The following is a 15111-nucleotide window of genomic DNA, read 5'->3' on the forward strand; positions in this document are numbered from 1 at the left end:
GGTATGATATTGCAGAAAAATAATAAACATTTGCTTTGAAATATAGATTTGTATGAAGCTTTAAAACACTTTGTTACTATTAATTATTTTATTGCTATTCTCTGTATGTGGGGCACTGGTCGCTATGGAGGGAGTTAATCTCACAAACCCTCTCAAGTACCAGGGTCTTCCGCCACCCATGTCAGGTCACCACCACTTTCCACTGGCTGATTGATTTAGCACTTGATATCACTCCAGCTACCCTTGGGAAATATTGTAATTTCCACTCCACTCCCCTACAGCTAGGCCTTTGTTATGTGTTCATTCCGACTCCTCTTCATCCCATTCTAGGCCCTGTTCATTTGATATGCCATGTAACTTGCTTAGGAATTTAGAACTTTTATTTGAAACTTGTGCAGGTGCAGAGCAATATAAAACAGTCTCTCACTGATTCCTCCATCCATACACATCTAGTTCATCCAAACTTCAGGCTGCCCTGGTTCATACCTCCACATAGAGCAAAGTTCTTTAAGTAAAGTCCATGAACCCATCTTTGGTACCCCCGACTGGGTACCCACCAAGGGGGAGCTCCCCATAATTTAAAGTAAAGCTATATGTGGCTGCAGTCCTCCATGTAATTCCCATCCAAGGATCTCACTAGTTTGCCTCCCCTTGTATTTATAGCCTGCCAAGGGGGCAGAGCCATGAATACCTGGGAGCCAGCATCTTTAGCCCTTGTACACGCGGTTGGACCGTTTTGTCGGATAATCCGACTGTGTGTGGGCTCCAGCGGACTGTTTCCATCGGAGTATCCGACGGACCAAGTTTTCCAACTTGTCCGTAAAATTTTCCGACAAAATGCTCCGATCGGACATACTCCGATCATGTGTAGCCTACTCCGACGGACAAAGTGCCACGCATGCTCAGATCAAATTCCTAGACCAAAGCTATTGGCTACTAGCCTGAACGTAGTCCCGTCGTAACGAAATAACGTCATCACGTTATGTACAATCGGATTTTCCGACAACTTTGTCCGACCGTGTGTATGCAACAGTTTCGGACAAAATCCAATGGATTTGGTTGTCAGAATGTCCGACAGTGTGTACAAGGGCTAACTCCTATGGCTGACTGATAGAGCAAAGAAAACCTGACAGGCTGGTTCTACAGAGGTCAATTGAGGGATTAACTTCTGTACAACCAGCCTGCCCATAGATGGATCAAACTTTGTCTGTTTTTTGCTGAACTGGCGGAGTTCAACCTAAAAATGGAACTTTCACTCGTACTACTTCCCCCCTCCGTTGCCACATTTAACACCTTTTGGGGAGGGGGGACAGGATACCTGTCTTTCACAGGTATCCTGTCCGCACTCCCAGGAGCCTCAGCCACGGGTATTTGCGTCATCGCTGGGGCTCCCTCATCCTTCTCCAGCCACCGCGCCAGTAGGAGAGAGGAGCGGAGACTCGCACATGCGCAGTAGGGTTCCCAGCATGAAGCAGTAAGGCTACACTGCCGGATTTCCTTCCTCCCAATGGAGGCGGCATGCACCCGACAGCTGATGGAAACATCAGCTGCTGTGCCGACATCGCTGGGCTCCAGGACAGGTAAGTGTCCAATTATTAAAAGCCAGCAGCTGCAGTATGTGCAGCTGCTGGCTTTTCATTTTCACAGCGGTGGGCAGATCTCCGCTTTAAGTAATGTGTAAGTGTAACCCTTTCAGGTATTTATTATCAACTCTCACAGGGATCAAAGTCATCCCTTTGACAATGCCTTCATCTGCTCTTCTCTTGATGTTATCTTTGTTCAGGTATCATCAACTCCTCAAATGAGATGCTGGCTCACAGTCATGTAAACCATGGAGGCATGGGGAAAGGAAAACTTGGCTGTGCTGTGCTATAATAGAGAGCAATTGTATGATACTGATACTTGATCAGGATAGCAGATTAGAATACAATCACAGGAACATTTCTAAGAATAAATAGTCACCAATGTTTGGAGCTGTCCCCGTGCCCAGAACTTAACACAGCCAAACGGTAACACCAGATCCTTACCTGGATGAGTATATGGCTAGAAGAAGGACCAATACCTACCCAGAGGAGGTAAGTGGTTATCACATGCTCTTACAAGATCTTTGTTTTCAGGTGGCTGGGGGACTGACTAATAAACCAACTTGTAGGCAGGTGCGGTCTACTTTCTCCACTGCAGGTGACGCTCATCCGCAGTGGCCCTGTAGCTGGAGAGGATGTCAAGAGGAACACAGTCCCTCTATGGTTTCCTGGGACACTGGGAAAGCAATTCAGTTGGATGTTGCCCCCCATGTGACTCTGGCAGCCATATTGGGTCAGACAGAGCCTTAAGGCCCTGGCTCCCAGGTTTTGGTGTGCATTTGAGAGTTGGCAGAGTAGGGACAGGTACCCTGCCGGTTAGGGACAGAACTAGCAGTAGGGAAAGTATTCTAACGAGGAGGGAAAGCGTAGAGTCACAACTCTTTTGGTCAACATCCGCTTGGGCATGAGATAGCCAGGCCCCATTCTGTTCTCTTTACAGATGCTGTCAGTCTGGCTGATACCCATTCTCTTCACATTACTGGAAATCGGGAGGACAGCTTTCCCACCAGATGTCTTGTGAACTGTTGCTGTACTATTTCAATACAAGTCTTCCTTTGCACCTGACTGTGTGAATTATTGTCGCCACACCACGCTCAACCCCACCTACAAACTTACATAGTCTATCATGACTAAACTGGGTCCTGCATACACTCAACAAAAAAAATATTGTTGCAGGTAAGTTTAAAACTCTGCTAATGTTTGATTTTCGTGTGTGTCCCTTCTGGCAACATTTCACTTCACTTCCTGTTCTCTTGACTGTACAGGAAAATAGAAGATCTCTCCAACGGGGACAGAGACAGCAATTGAAACTTGCCAGAGATTCTTCTCCTTCCTTATTCTACTTAACAAATTGATTACTGTATGTGTCTCAGTTCCTGTCCTGGTTGTCACACAAAATTTGGGTAAAATTTCCTCAATGGTCATAATAACAGCAATAAGAAACTGACAGAGATACCAACCCTTGTCCAAAACAAAAAAAAAAAAAAAAACAAGTTTGGCTTGGATTGAACCTTCCATTTCCTGTACAGTCCAAAAACTTTATAAAACATCCTTTAACTTCCAGACTGTGCGGTCAAAAACAGAAAACAGAAAAAGGAAAATAACTTTTGACTTTACGTATTTATTACTATTTTTGGGGTCTTGCCTGCAATTTCACGTGAAACCCAACATAGCATAATTATAAAGATGTTACCGTTATGGCTTTATGACACGTTAAAACCCTTTTTGGCAGATGATGGATACCATGCATAGAAAGACTTGGACCCTACAGAGCACTTTTCTTTCTATGCCCATTCATCATGTTAAAGAATCACAGGAGCCCGAGCATTGCTGGAGATGTGTATGGAACGGATCATTAATACAATATAACACGAGCCGAACAATTGAGGGAAAGTAAGACATCGTTAATGTTCCATACACCGTTCACCACAAAGCAATTATTGAAATTACGTTCTGAATGGAGACCTAATACCTTTGGCACTGAACCAGCGTTCATGGAGAGAGCCAGCGAAAAAAGTTCCACAGGAACACTGGAATCAACCTTTGAACATACATTAACTGTGGAGGTGTCTCTTCTGACGTAAGTGAAACAAGAAAGGATACAGGAATCTATAGACATAGGAGGTATCACTGGCAGTTGGTTCTACCAGAGGCAAGAGGCAGGATTTGCATCAGGTTACTTAAAGTGTATTTAAAATGAAAAGCAAAAAACATATACGTGCAACCTTCCAGTAGTTACATGGCGGCTGCATTTGTTTTCTTTTTTCAGTCTAAGAATATTTTTAGCAATTAGAGAAAATATACACTATATTGCCAAAAGTATTGTGCCGCCTGCTTTTACACGCACATGAATTTTAATGGCATACCAGTCTTAGTCTGTAGGGTTTAACCACTTAAGGACCAGGCCTCTTTTTCAGACTCAGTGTTTACATGTTTAAAACAGTTTTTGTTGCTAGAAAATTACTTAGAACCCCCAAACATTTTATATTGTTTTTTTTTTTTTTTAGAAAATAAAATGGCGGTCATTGCAATACTTTTTTTTCACACCATATTTGCGCAGAGGTCTTACAAGTGCACTTTTTTTAGAACAAAATCACTTTTTTTCATGAAAAAATAAGACAACAGTAAAATTAGCCCAATTTTATTGTATATTGTGAAAGACAATCTTACGCCGAGTAAATTGATACCCAACATGTCCCACTTCAAAATTGCGCCCGCTCGTGGAATGGCGTCAAACTTTTAGCCTCAAAAATCTCCATAAGCGACATTTAAAAAATCCTACAGGTTGCATTTTTTGCGTTACAGAGGAGGTCTAGGGCCAGAATTATTGCTCTCGCTCTACCAATCGCGGCGATACCTCACATGTGTAGTTTGACTACCATTTTCATATGCGAGCGCTACTCACGTGTGCGCTCGCTTCTGCGCGCGAGCTCGTCGGGACGGGGTGTTTTTAAAAAACTTTTTTTTATTTTTTCTTATTTATTTTTACACTGTTTAAAAAAAAAAAATGTATCACTTTTATTCCTATTACAAGGAATGTAAACATCTGTTGTAATAGAAAAAAGCATGACAGGACCTCTTAAATATGAGATCTGGGGTCAAAAAGTCCTCAGATCTCATATTTGAACTTAAATGCAATAAAAAATAAATAAAAAATAAATAAAAAAAATGACATTGAAAAAATATACCTTTAAGAGCTATGGGCGGAAGTGACGTTTTGACATCGCTTCCGCCCTCCTATGGTATAGAGACGGATGAGGGCCATCTTAGCCTCACTCGTCTCTATACCCAGCACAGGATAGGACCTGATCGCCTCTGCCGCTACCGATGGCTCTGGTAAGCAGCGGAGGACGCGGGAGAGCGGCGGAAGGGGGGGTGGCACCTTTCCCGCCGCCGATAATGGTGATCTCGTGGTGAACCCGCCACGGAGACCACCGTTATCGCACACATGACCGGCGCCTGAAGAGATGGATATATCGGTTGTGGCAGCAGCTGCTGCCGTTACCGAGATATCCCTCTTCAAAAAATGGACGTACATTGGCGTGCGCCGGTCATAAATAGGTCAATATTGAGTTGGCCCACCCTTTGCAGCTATAACAGCTTCAACTCTTCTGCGAAGGCTGTCCACAAGGTTTAGGAGTGTGTCTATGGGAATGTTTGACCATTCTTCCAGAAGCGCATTTGTGAAGTCAGGCACTGATGTGGATGAGAAGGCCTGGCTCGCAGTCTCCACTCTAATTCATCCCAAAGGTGTTCTGTTGGGTTGAGCTTGGGACTCTGTGCAGGCCAGTCAAGTTCCTCCACTCCAAACTCACTCATGAATGTCTTTATGGACCTTGTTTTGTGCACTGGTCCAAATCATTTGGTGGAGGGGGGGGGGGGGGGATTATGGTGTGGGATTGTTTTTCAGGGGTTGGGATTGACCCCTTAGTTCCAGTGAAGGCATCAGTGAATGGCAGAAGAGAGCCCTCTACAGAATGCAGCCATGTGGCTGTTTGGTTTTGTCCCAGAAAAGAAGTGAGTAAAAACATTCACATATTAGTAAAAGCAGCACAGGGTGCACACTTTACACACAGTTAACCCTTAGATTGCCCCTAGATGTTAACCCCGTTCCAGGCAGTGTCAATAGCACAGTGCCATTGTATATTATTTGCACTGATCACTGTATTAGTGTCACTGGTGATGTCATGTATCACAATGCTAAAAAAGTGAAGATGCTGTTGGAGAGGGCATGATGGGAGATGTAGAAGTGATGGTGGTGCCAGGAAAAGGAAGAGTGCAAAGCTCTGAATAGTGTGTTCAGCTGTCAGGGGTTTCAGCTGTAAACATAGCTTGTGTGTCAGCTATTTTCAACAGGAATCGGGGTATAGTCACACTCACCGCTTCACCGGTTCCAGCCTACCAGACAGAGGGATAAGCTGGATTGCTCATCTTCATCATTTTCACCTGAACTTAAGCCAATGATTGATGAGAGGCACCTCCTCCATTGGCAGCTACATTGAGGCACAGGACTAGTGACAGGATTATGAACCCATTATGCACACTGAAAGGCAGAAACTGAGTCTTGCAATCATCCATTATTACCATACACTTTCTCTCTCTACAATATAATACCTACCACACGTAGCTTACCAGACTTTAACCTAATCCTACTCCTTTGAACTGATCCTATATTGGATCTTCTACCATGTTTCTTTTTTCCCTCCTGGTTAATGCATCATTATAAAGTACACCTTCACCCCATTATACTTTAATTAAACATAGGTTCTGTTTGTCACATATCACTACAAGTGAACCATCCTTAAAGGGCCCCAACGATAACCAGCAAAAAACAAACACGGAGACTGCCCCTTCTACTTAATTTGCCCAAGTCTCACCTTATGTGACCTTTCTCTGGCTGTTTTGGCTTGTTAAACTCCTCAGGAAGCCTTGGACCTAGCATAGTGAGCAGTATAGTTCTGGGGGTTTAGACATATCCATTCTCTGACTGCCCCTTGCTGCACCTTGGGTGACAGTGTTACTGTTGAAGCTGACCTGGGTGCCTGCTAAAGGTATGGGCCCTATACCATCATCAACAGCTGTATATAAGTAATCCAGTATATATTTTAAGCATATATGCATTTAGTTCAATCTCATTGGTTAACCCAGTATACCTAATCAAAGCTTGTGTTTTCTATTTTTGTATGTTGATTCTGCAAGTTTACATGAACCCCATATATAAAGTTTACTGTTACTACTGGTCTGTTTCATGGGGACAGTGTTGACACTTGACACCAAATCTTAATGTGTCGTGGACAATCTCTTGGTAAGATTTAGAGATTGTGAATTCATTTGGATGTGTCAGAGTGGTTGAGGTGCTACAAAGGTCAAGGCCAGCAACAGAGGACCCAACTAAACCAGCAGCTCCTTTAGGGGCGATGCTACACTTATTAAATTGATGAATTCAGTTTACAAATTCAGTAGTCGTGACTTTTGAAATTATATTAACATGTTAAAGCTTACATGACATTTTGGTGACCGAGATTATATATACTTTAAAGAGAGGCCTGGAGTAAGTGGAAAGTAATGGAGCTAGCAGAGGGCCTGCATGACAGGAGTGAGAAGGGGTTAAGGATAACAGGGTGAAAGTGGGGACAGGTGGACTGGAAGAAAAGGAAAGGGGGGAGCGGTTTAGTTTATTTATTGGATAGGGGGTTCCCTGGGCAGCATTGCAGGGAGAAGTCTAGACAGGGAACAGTTTCCCACCCACCCTCCCTGTAATGTTGTGTGTTCATTTTGCTTTATTTCAGGTGCAGTGCAAGAAGGACATGTCATGGCAGCAATGGAATTGGCAGTGGTGGTCTTTTATGGGGGCAAGATAACCTACGAGATGGAAGTGTGAGGGACTCATCGGTGGTATGGGCCCTCTGGTGTATTCCAGCTAACAGGGTTTAGCTGGATGAGGGTAATGGTTGCACTGCGGGTAATGGGTTGTCTCCGACCTGGAGTTACACGGCTGGAAGCCTAGTACGGCAAAAGGCCTGCAGTGTAGAAGTGGAACAGAGCGAAGTTGGGAAGTGCCGTCAGAGACCACAGGGGGGAGCAACCGATAGTTGGAGTTTTAAATAAAAAGGCTGCTATGGCCATACTCCATCTTAATTGTAGTCTCGTTAATTGTAGGTAAAGTTAAGTGGGGTTAAGGGTGGAGTATATAATGGTTGGCAGTCACAAGAAGGTGTAACATCTTATCTACCCTGGTCAAGTAATATCCTACTTTTTACTTAGGCCAGACTTCTTTACTGCAAGAAGCCACCATCCCCAGCTTGATTCCATATACAATGAAAATATATTTCAGTTTATTCCATTTACAGCAGCTTTTAAGAGTTGTGAGTGCCGGTTCAGTGAGTATTTCCTGTTCTGCGGTGAATCAGTAGAAATTTTGTGCTACTTAGAACATGTGTTGTATAATTATGATCATGGATGATCCTGTCCAGTCTCTTGCCTTTACAATGTGTTTCCTATCCGAAGGGGTATTTGTGATCTGGCACAGTTACCCGGGGAATACTGCCTATCTTTTGATGCTGTGTGACTAAGCCAATTTAATATAGGTTATAAAGGTACGGCAGTTAAAAATGCACAGCATATTGTTTTGCAATGAGAAGCAGATCCCCCCAGTGAATGGAACAATCTGCCTCATGTAGAGAAATTCCCAGCATGCAACGATTACCTGTTTATGGATGCAAAGAGACTGTACCCTGTAATCCTGGACATTTATGGCCTTTTTATGACTTATTTTAAGAAACTTCTTTTTAATATGCTTGGAGTGCTGCAGAAGACTGTAAACTTTCTCTGCTGACATGCATATTAAAAAAAAAAAACTTACAGATGATATGCATAGAAATAAACAGAGAGCCAGTCAAGGGGGCATGTGTGCTCCCCATTCCCGGTCAATGGGGTTTCTTTAATGGTGGGCCAACACAGATAGAGGGCTGTTAATGCTGAACATAATCACTATTTTATTCCCACCATATATAGAGATTGATTTATTAAGGCAGTATTACTTAAAGTAAATTTTTATTATGCAAAGTGAATATTTGCTTATTTGAATGTTGTGAAAAGAATTGTTGTAAAGAATACCCAATCACATGCAAGCAAAATGAATAAAGCTCCAGATATGAATATTTTACATATTGCATCGGTCTGGCTTTGACCAATGTAAGGCCGTGTACACATGGGCGGATTGTCTTCCCAACTTAGTCCGCTGAACCGTGTTTCAGCGGACAATCCGCTCGTGTGTGGGCTTCAGCGGACTTTTTCAGCGGACAGTCTGACGGACTAAGTCTTTCGGAATTTCCGTAACTTTGTCTGTCCAAACTTGGTTTCAGCGGACAGTCCGCTCGTGTGTAGGCAAGTTGGACGGACTAAGTATGGCGCATGCTCAGAAAGGATTTACACGCCGAAGGTTGCATTGCAGTGTATTGGACGTCGAATTTCTAGTCCCGTCGTACGTGCCGTACACGTCATCACGCAAGCTTTCAGCGGACTGTCTGCTCATCGTGTGTGGTCAAGTCCGTTCATTCAAAAGTTGAACGGACTGTCTGTCGGATTGTCTGACGAACTTAGTTGGGCAGACAATCCGCCCGTGTGTACGCGGCCTAATTATGTATTTACCATACCCTTGGTATCCCTCTAGAAGCTGTAAATCACTGTAGTAGACACTGCTACTTTAGTGCTCTCCGCTTGCTTCCAGATCTCATGCCAAGCAGCTGCGATTGTACTCTTTCTGGGCATCCAGTGTGTCCCAATGCCTTTAAGGAGGAGCAGGCTCCCTCCAGGCAAACCTGCCCTTAATTTATCCACTGCTCTACAGTGGGGTAGATTTACTAAAACCGAAGAGTGCAAAATCTAGTGCAACTGTGCATAGGAACCAATAGACATGTCCATTAGTTTTCCTCTGAATGCATTTTCGTCTGAATTTCAGGTATTTTCATTATTGTTTTAACAAACGATAACGAAAGTGCAGAATACGAAAAACTAAAGATCCCACATAAACTAATGTTTTATTTCCGTTTTCGTTATGACAACATTTCAGTATAGATAGGAGATTCGACATGACGCTGACAATAACAATCTGTGTCTATCGAACTTGTGGTCAAATGTGCCTAACCTTACCTCTATTAGTCCAGGATTATTCTACCTAGAGAGAAAAGATTCGACAGAGAGAGAAAAGATTCGACATAGAGAGAAAAGATTCGACAGAGAGAGAAAAGATTCGACATAGAGAGAAAACATTCGACATAGAGAGAAAAGATCGCTGCTGGAATTGGGTGGGGGAAGTAAAATAAAAATAATGATGATGATGAATGTTATTGGCTGATTGTAACCAAAGAGGAGGAGCAGTAAAATAGCTAGAACTAAGTACACACATACAGCCAACTTACTTTCACTTACGATTGCTAGCAGAGAGAGACACGCACACTGAATCATTTCAGAAGACAGTCAATCTTAGCTGGTCTGTTTGTCAGAGAACCTAAATTATTTAGCAATTAAGCATAAGTACAGCAACAGAACAATAGTGAAGCAAGCTACAGTTCAACTTAACTTTTCTCATAATAATATGCTGTTATTGTGTTAGCGTTGTGAACCTGATAGTGATACTAATGAATGTTGCTAGTGTTGTGATAGCCTCACAGGCTGCCCATCTTGTGGGGGGGGGGGGGATTTATTATTATAGATTCTATATTATAGATTGAGATACTATATAGATTCTGTTGGATTCAATACGAGATTCTATATACCCTTTCTTGTTACCTGTCTGATCAGTGATCACTATCACCAGTCCATTTTCTGTTTGAACTATATACATTCAACACGAACGACAAAGATTCGGCAAAGCAGCGAAGAACATACAAACGTCAAATCTTTGGCTTATGGTGTCTGTCGAAAGTTCTAAGAAGATTCGAAGGAGCAGATAAACTATACGGAGTCATACAGTTTAGCTGCTCCGTCGAATAGTCTTTGAACATTCGACAGACGCCATCAACCTTCAATGACAGATTCGACCTTAATTAATTTGGATTTTCGAACAGATGCAATTTTTAACGAAAAACAAAATGAATAAAAACTAATTTTGGGAGTAACTAAATAAATGTATTTTTCGGATGAAAATGGAATTCCGAAACAAAATATTTCAGTGTGCACATGTCTAGGAACCAATCAGCTTGCATGTTTTATTGCCAAAACTTAATTGAACAAGCTGAAGTTAGAAGCTGATTGGCTACCATGCACAGCTGCACCAGATTCTGAGCGCTCCAGTTTTAGTAAATCTACCCCAGTGTGTCTAAAAATTTTGGAGAATGGTGACAGAAAACAAAGAAAACAGAAGATACAAACAAATTACTTTTAGTGACATTCAAAATAATCGCCATGCTTCACAACGCGCTTTTAGCAACGTTCATAAAGCTTCATAAAATTGTCAGCAAAGGCCTCTATAGGAATCAATCACAGAACCGCTGTCACACATTCTTGGATAAGGCCATTGTTGTCTAAGAAGGGGATCAACATTGCCTTGACCTTGGACTTTTGTATGCAATTCTTTTTGAGTTGCGGGGAATGCCATTTCATCAACTGCCGCTTTGATTCCGGATTGAACTAGTACAATAGCACCAAGTCTCATCCCCGGTGATGATGGTTCACAGAAAGGATGGATCCTGGTCACACATGGTAATTAAATCTCCAGAGGTTTCCATACGTTTTGCTTTCTGTTTGTCTGTCAGCTTGTGCAGCACAAACCGGAAACAGACCTTCCATCTACCCAAATCTTCCCAGATGATGGTGCGCACCGTGTGCTTTCTAATGCCCAATTCCTCTGCCATCAATCGTACAGTCAGTCCCCGATCTCATTCCAGCTTGATCATGTCTGAGGTTCTGCTTGTCAATGACCGCCCAGAACGTGGCTCATTCTCATTTGTTTCCTTCCTGTCGTAAAAGAGTTTGAACCTGTCATAAACACATTTTGTGCTCGCGGCTTCCATCCCATATACTTGCACCAACATTTCATGCATGTGCGTTATCGTTTTCCCCAATTTGTAGCAGAACATGATGTTCACTCATTGCTCCATTGCACTGTGACCCTTCCTCTCACACTGACTATGTTTGACTGCCCACAGCGGATTTACCCTGATGGTCACGTGTACTCCATGCAAGGTGGTGCTTCTCGACGTGTCTCTGATGCCATTGAGATATCGGACCATTCACCAAACTTTTTAGGCACACCTCATATGTAGGGGTGGGCTAATGGTCCGGCCCGAGCATAAGTTTGGGACGAATTTTCGTTGTTCGGTTGTTCGGCAAACAGCCGAACAAACGGGTTGTTCGACCATTTGTCCGGCCCCCCCCCCAATCTGACCACAATGCATTGTGGCGCTGAACATTGCATTGTAATGAAAGCTTCAGCCAATCAGGGCACAGAGAACTGTCAGAGTCATGATTGGACACTATCATCATGACTTTATCCAATCATGGCTCATTCCTGCCCCACAGTATAAAAGTATTCTTTCAATGACAGTCATTTTCAGTGTGATTTCGGCTTGGAAAGAGGGCTCTGTTCAGTGCTATTAGTTAGTGTGATATACTGTGCTATTTTGCTTCAATTGTCAGTGTAGAATATTAGTTTAGTGCCAACTCTGTGAGTGTAGTGAAGAGGACCATCATTCATCTTTGCATAGTGTGCTGCTAGAGTAGGGACAGCTCAGATAGTTTCACTGAAGTTTAATGAGACTGTGTCATTTATACATACATTAGTGTAGAGTAGGGACGGCTCATATAGTTTCAGTGTAGTGAGACCATGTCAGTAATCTTGACATTAGTGTATAGGTAGATTAGAGACAGTTCAGATGGCGTCAGTGTAGTGACAGCTGAACACCGTCTATTTGATTGCGTTACTGCCAGTTTAACGCCATTTACTTCTGTGTGCGTTATTGTCAGTTTAACGCCATATCATTTTGCGTTTGTTACTGCCAGTTTAACGCCATATAGTTTTGAGTGTGTTACTGCCAGTTTAACGCCATATCATTTTGCGTGCTTTACTGACAGTTTAATGCCATATCTTTTTGCGTGCATTACTGCCAGATTAACGCCATATTGTTTTGCATGCATTACTGCAAGTTTAACTCCATATCATTTTGCGTGCGTTACTTCCAGTTTAACGCCATATTGTTTTGTGTGCGTTACTGCCAGTTTAACGCCTTATAGTTTTGTGTGTGTTACTGCCAGTTTAATGCCATATAGTTTTGTGCTTTACTGCCAGTTTAACGCCATATCGTTTTGTGCGTTACTGCCAGTTTAAAGCCATATAGTTCTGTGTGCATTACTACCAGTTTAACGCCATATAGTTTTGCGTTAGTTACTGCCAGTTTAACGCCATATCGTTTTGCGTGCGCTATGGCCAGTTTAATGCCATATAGTTCTGTGTGCATTACTGCCAGTTTAACACCATATAGTTTTGTGTGGGTGGATAAACCTGCCTCCTTGTCCACATCTATTCCTGCCATAGCACCAACATCAGCCATTGAGGAGTCAGCTGAGTTATTTGACCACAGCCACTTGCTCCTTGATGATGCCCAGCCATTACTGGATTCAGGTGTGGGTTCTGAGGTTGAGGATGAGAGGAACATGATCCCAGAGAGAGGGAGGAACACTGGTAGACAAATTGGCATTCATGTTCCCCAAGCTGCAGCGTATTGCCAATGCCAAGTTGTCTCCAGTGGTAATGATGAAGATGGAGGAGCTGGAGATGGAGATGGAGATGACAGGTGCATATCAAAGGCACTCGACACCCAAAGATCAATTTTTCAGCACCTGTTTGACAGGTGCATATCTTTGCAATTTTTTACAGCAAGGCCAATTCTTGCTTTGATCAAGAGTACCTCTATAGGGCTACGATGGGATGGCGCCACAACACCCAAAGACCAATTTTTACGCTCCCGCTACTTCTATCCAAAGTCAAAGTGACACAAGAATGTATCCAAAAAATGTCTAATCTTGTTCCCAGTGCACTACATTGTGGCCTCATCATACATACTGGCACCCCAGCTGTTGCTGAGAAAAATAAAGACACCTTGCAGGGAAAATGTCATTTTTTTGGTTTTATAAATGCAATTATTGCTGCAGCAGATTCTAGACATTGTACAGATCTGCCACTTTACAGATAGACTAAGGGGACCCCCTATGCATTATATTGGAAGAAGGAATTTTTCATTTTTATGCTTTGACTTTAAAAAGAAAAAAATCTCTGCTCATTTAAAAATGAAGTTTTTCACAAACTTTTTTTTCATTGATACATATCCCCCAGGGCAGGATCCGGACCCCTATAACCAATGTATGCACAATTACTTGCATATAAGCCTTCAAAATGGGCATTTTAGATTTTTGACATTTGAGTCCCTTTGACTTTAACAGGGTTTGTTATTCAGGTCCGAACTTTCGTGGTGTTCGAAAGTTCTGGTGCGAACCCAACAGGGGTCGGTTCGGCCCATCCCTACTTGTATGTGCTCCAACTTGGAGACTTTCAAATATAGGGTTAGGACTGCAGTATACAGAGAAGCTTTTACATACTATTCCCAAAATGTGTGCAGCTAAATCTGTTTTTAACATGAATTTTGAGACCGGATCAATTTTTTTTTTTTTAGCAGGCTAGCTTGCAAATGTGCAGGGAAATTTTATGTTGTTAGCCCGAGCAGAGGAGTTGCCCTTCCACATTCTCATCCCCAGCTAAGACTTAATACAATCTAGCACTTATATGATTAGTAAGCACTAATTGTACTTTGTCACTGAGCACTTTATTATTACTTTACATTTTATCTGTAAAAGCATTTATTATAGGTACATTATAATCACTTATCACCACATAATACTGATTCTATCCTCTAGTGACACAGTAGTTATGATATAAAATTTATACAGGCACCAAGAGAAAGGTCACTGTACTATAATAAACAAATGATTTGATGGGATATCTGGATCCTTAGAAATATTGGGGTCCATTTTTAGTATTAGGTAGTGCCAAATACCCCATTCTAATATATCACCAACCATTTGTGAAAACCCCTTTGGGGATTTCTTTGCTGGGGGGGCTGCAACCAATTTTGAGTCACATAAGTGCGGCTTTTATTAAATTTAAAGTACTCATCGGTAGTATGTGCCCCTCCGGTGTATTCCAGCGAAAGGTTAGCTGGAATACTGTAATGGTTGCAGTGCGGGAAGGGGGTTGTCTCCGAGCTGATTATCCGCTGGAGGCCTATCGTGTGGAAAAAGGTCCCGCAGTGTATTGGTGGAATATGTGTTGGAGTTCGGGGATGCCGTCAAAGACCAACAGACTGGAGTTAAACAAGTTGTTACGGAGGTGATATTTTGGTATATATTTGATATTGGAGTTATTTATATGGTGTGAATGATAAATAGGCTGCTATGGCCATTTATACTCCAAAATTAAGGTGTGGTCTCATCATTTTAGAAGGGTAAGAAATGTGGATGTTGGAGTACAAGTGGT

Source organism: Lithobates pipiens, unplaced genomic scaffold (assembly GCF_037356315.1).
Source record: "Lithobates pipiens isolate NorthernLeopardFrog02 unplaced genomic scaffold, aLitPip1_a1.2 Scaffold_19, whole genome shotgun sequence".
NCBI lineage: Eukaryota > Metazoa > Chordata > Amphibia > Anura > Ranidae > Lithobates > Lithobates pipiens.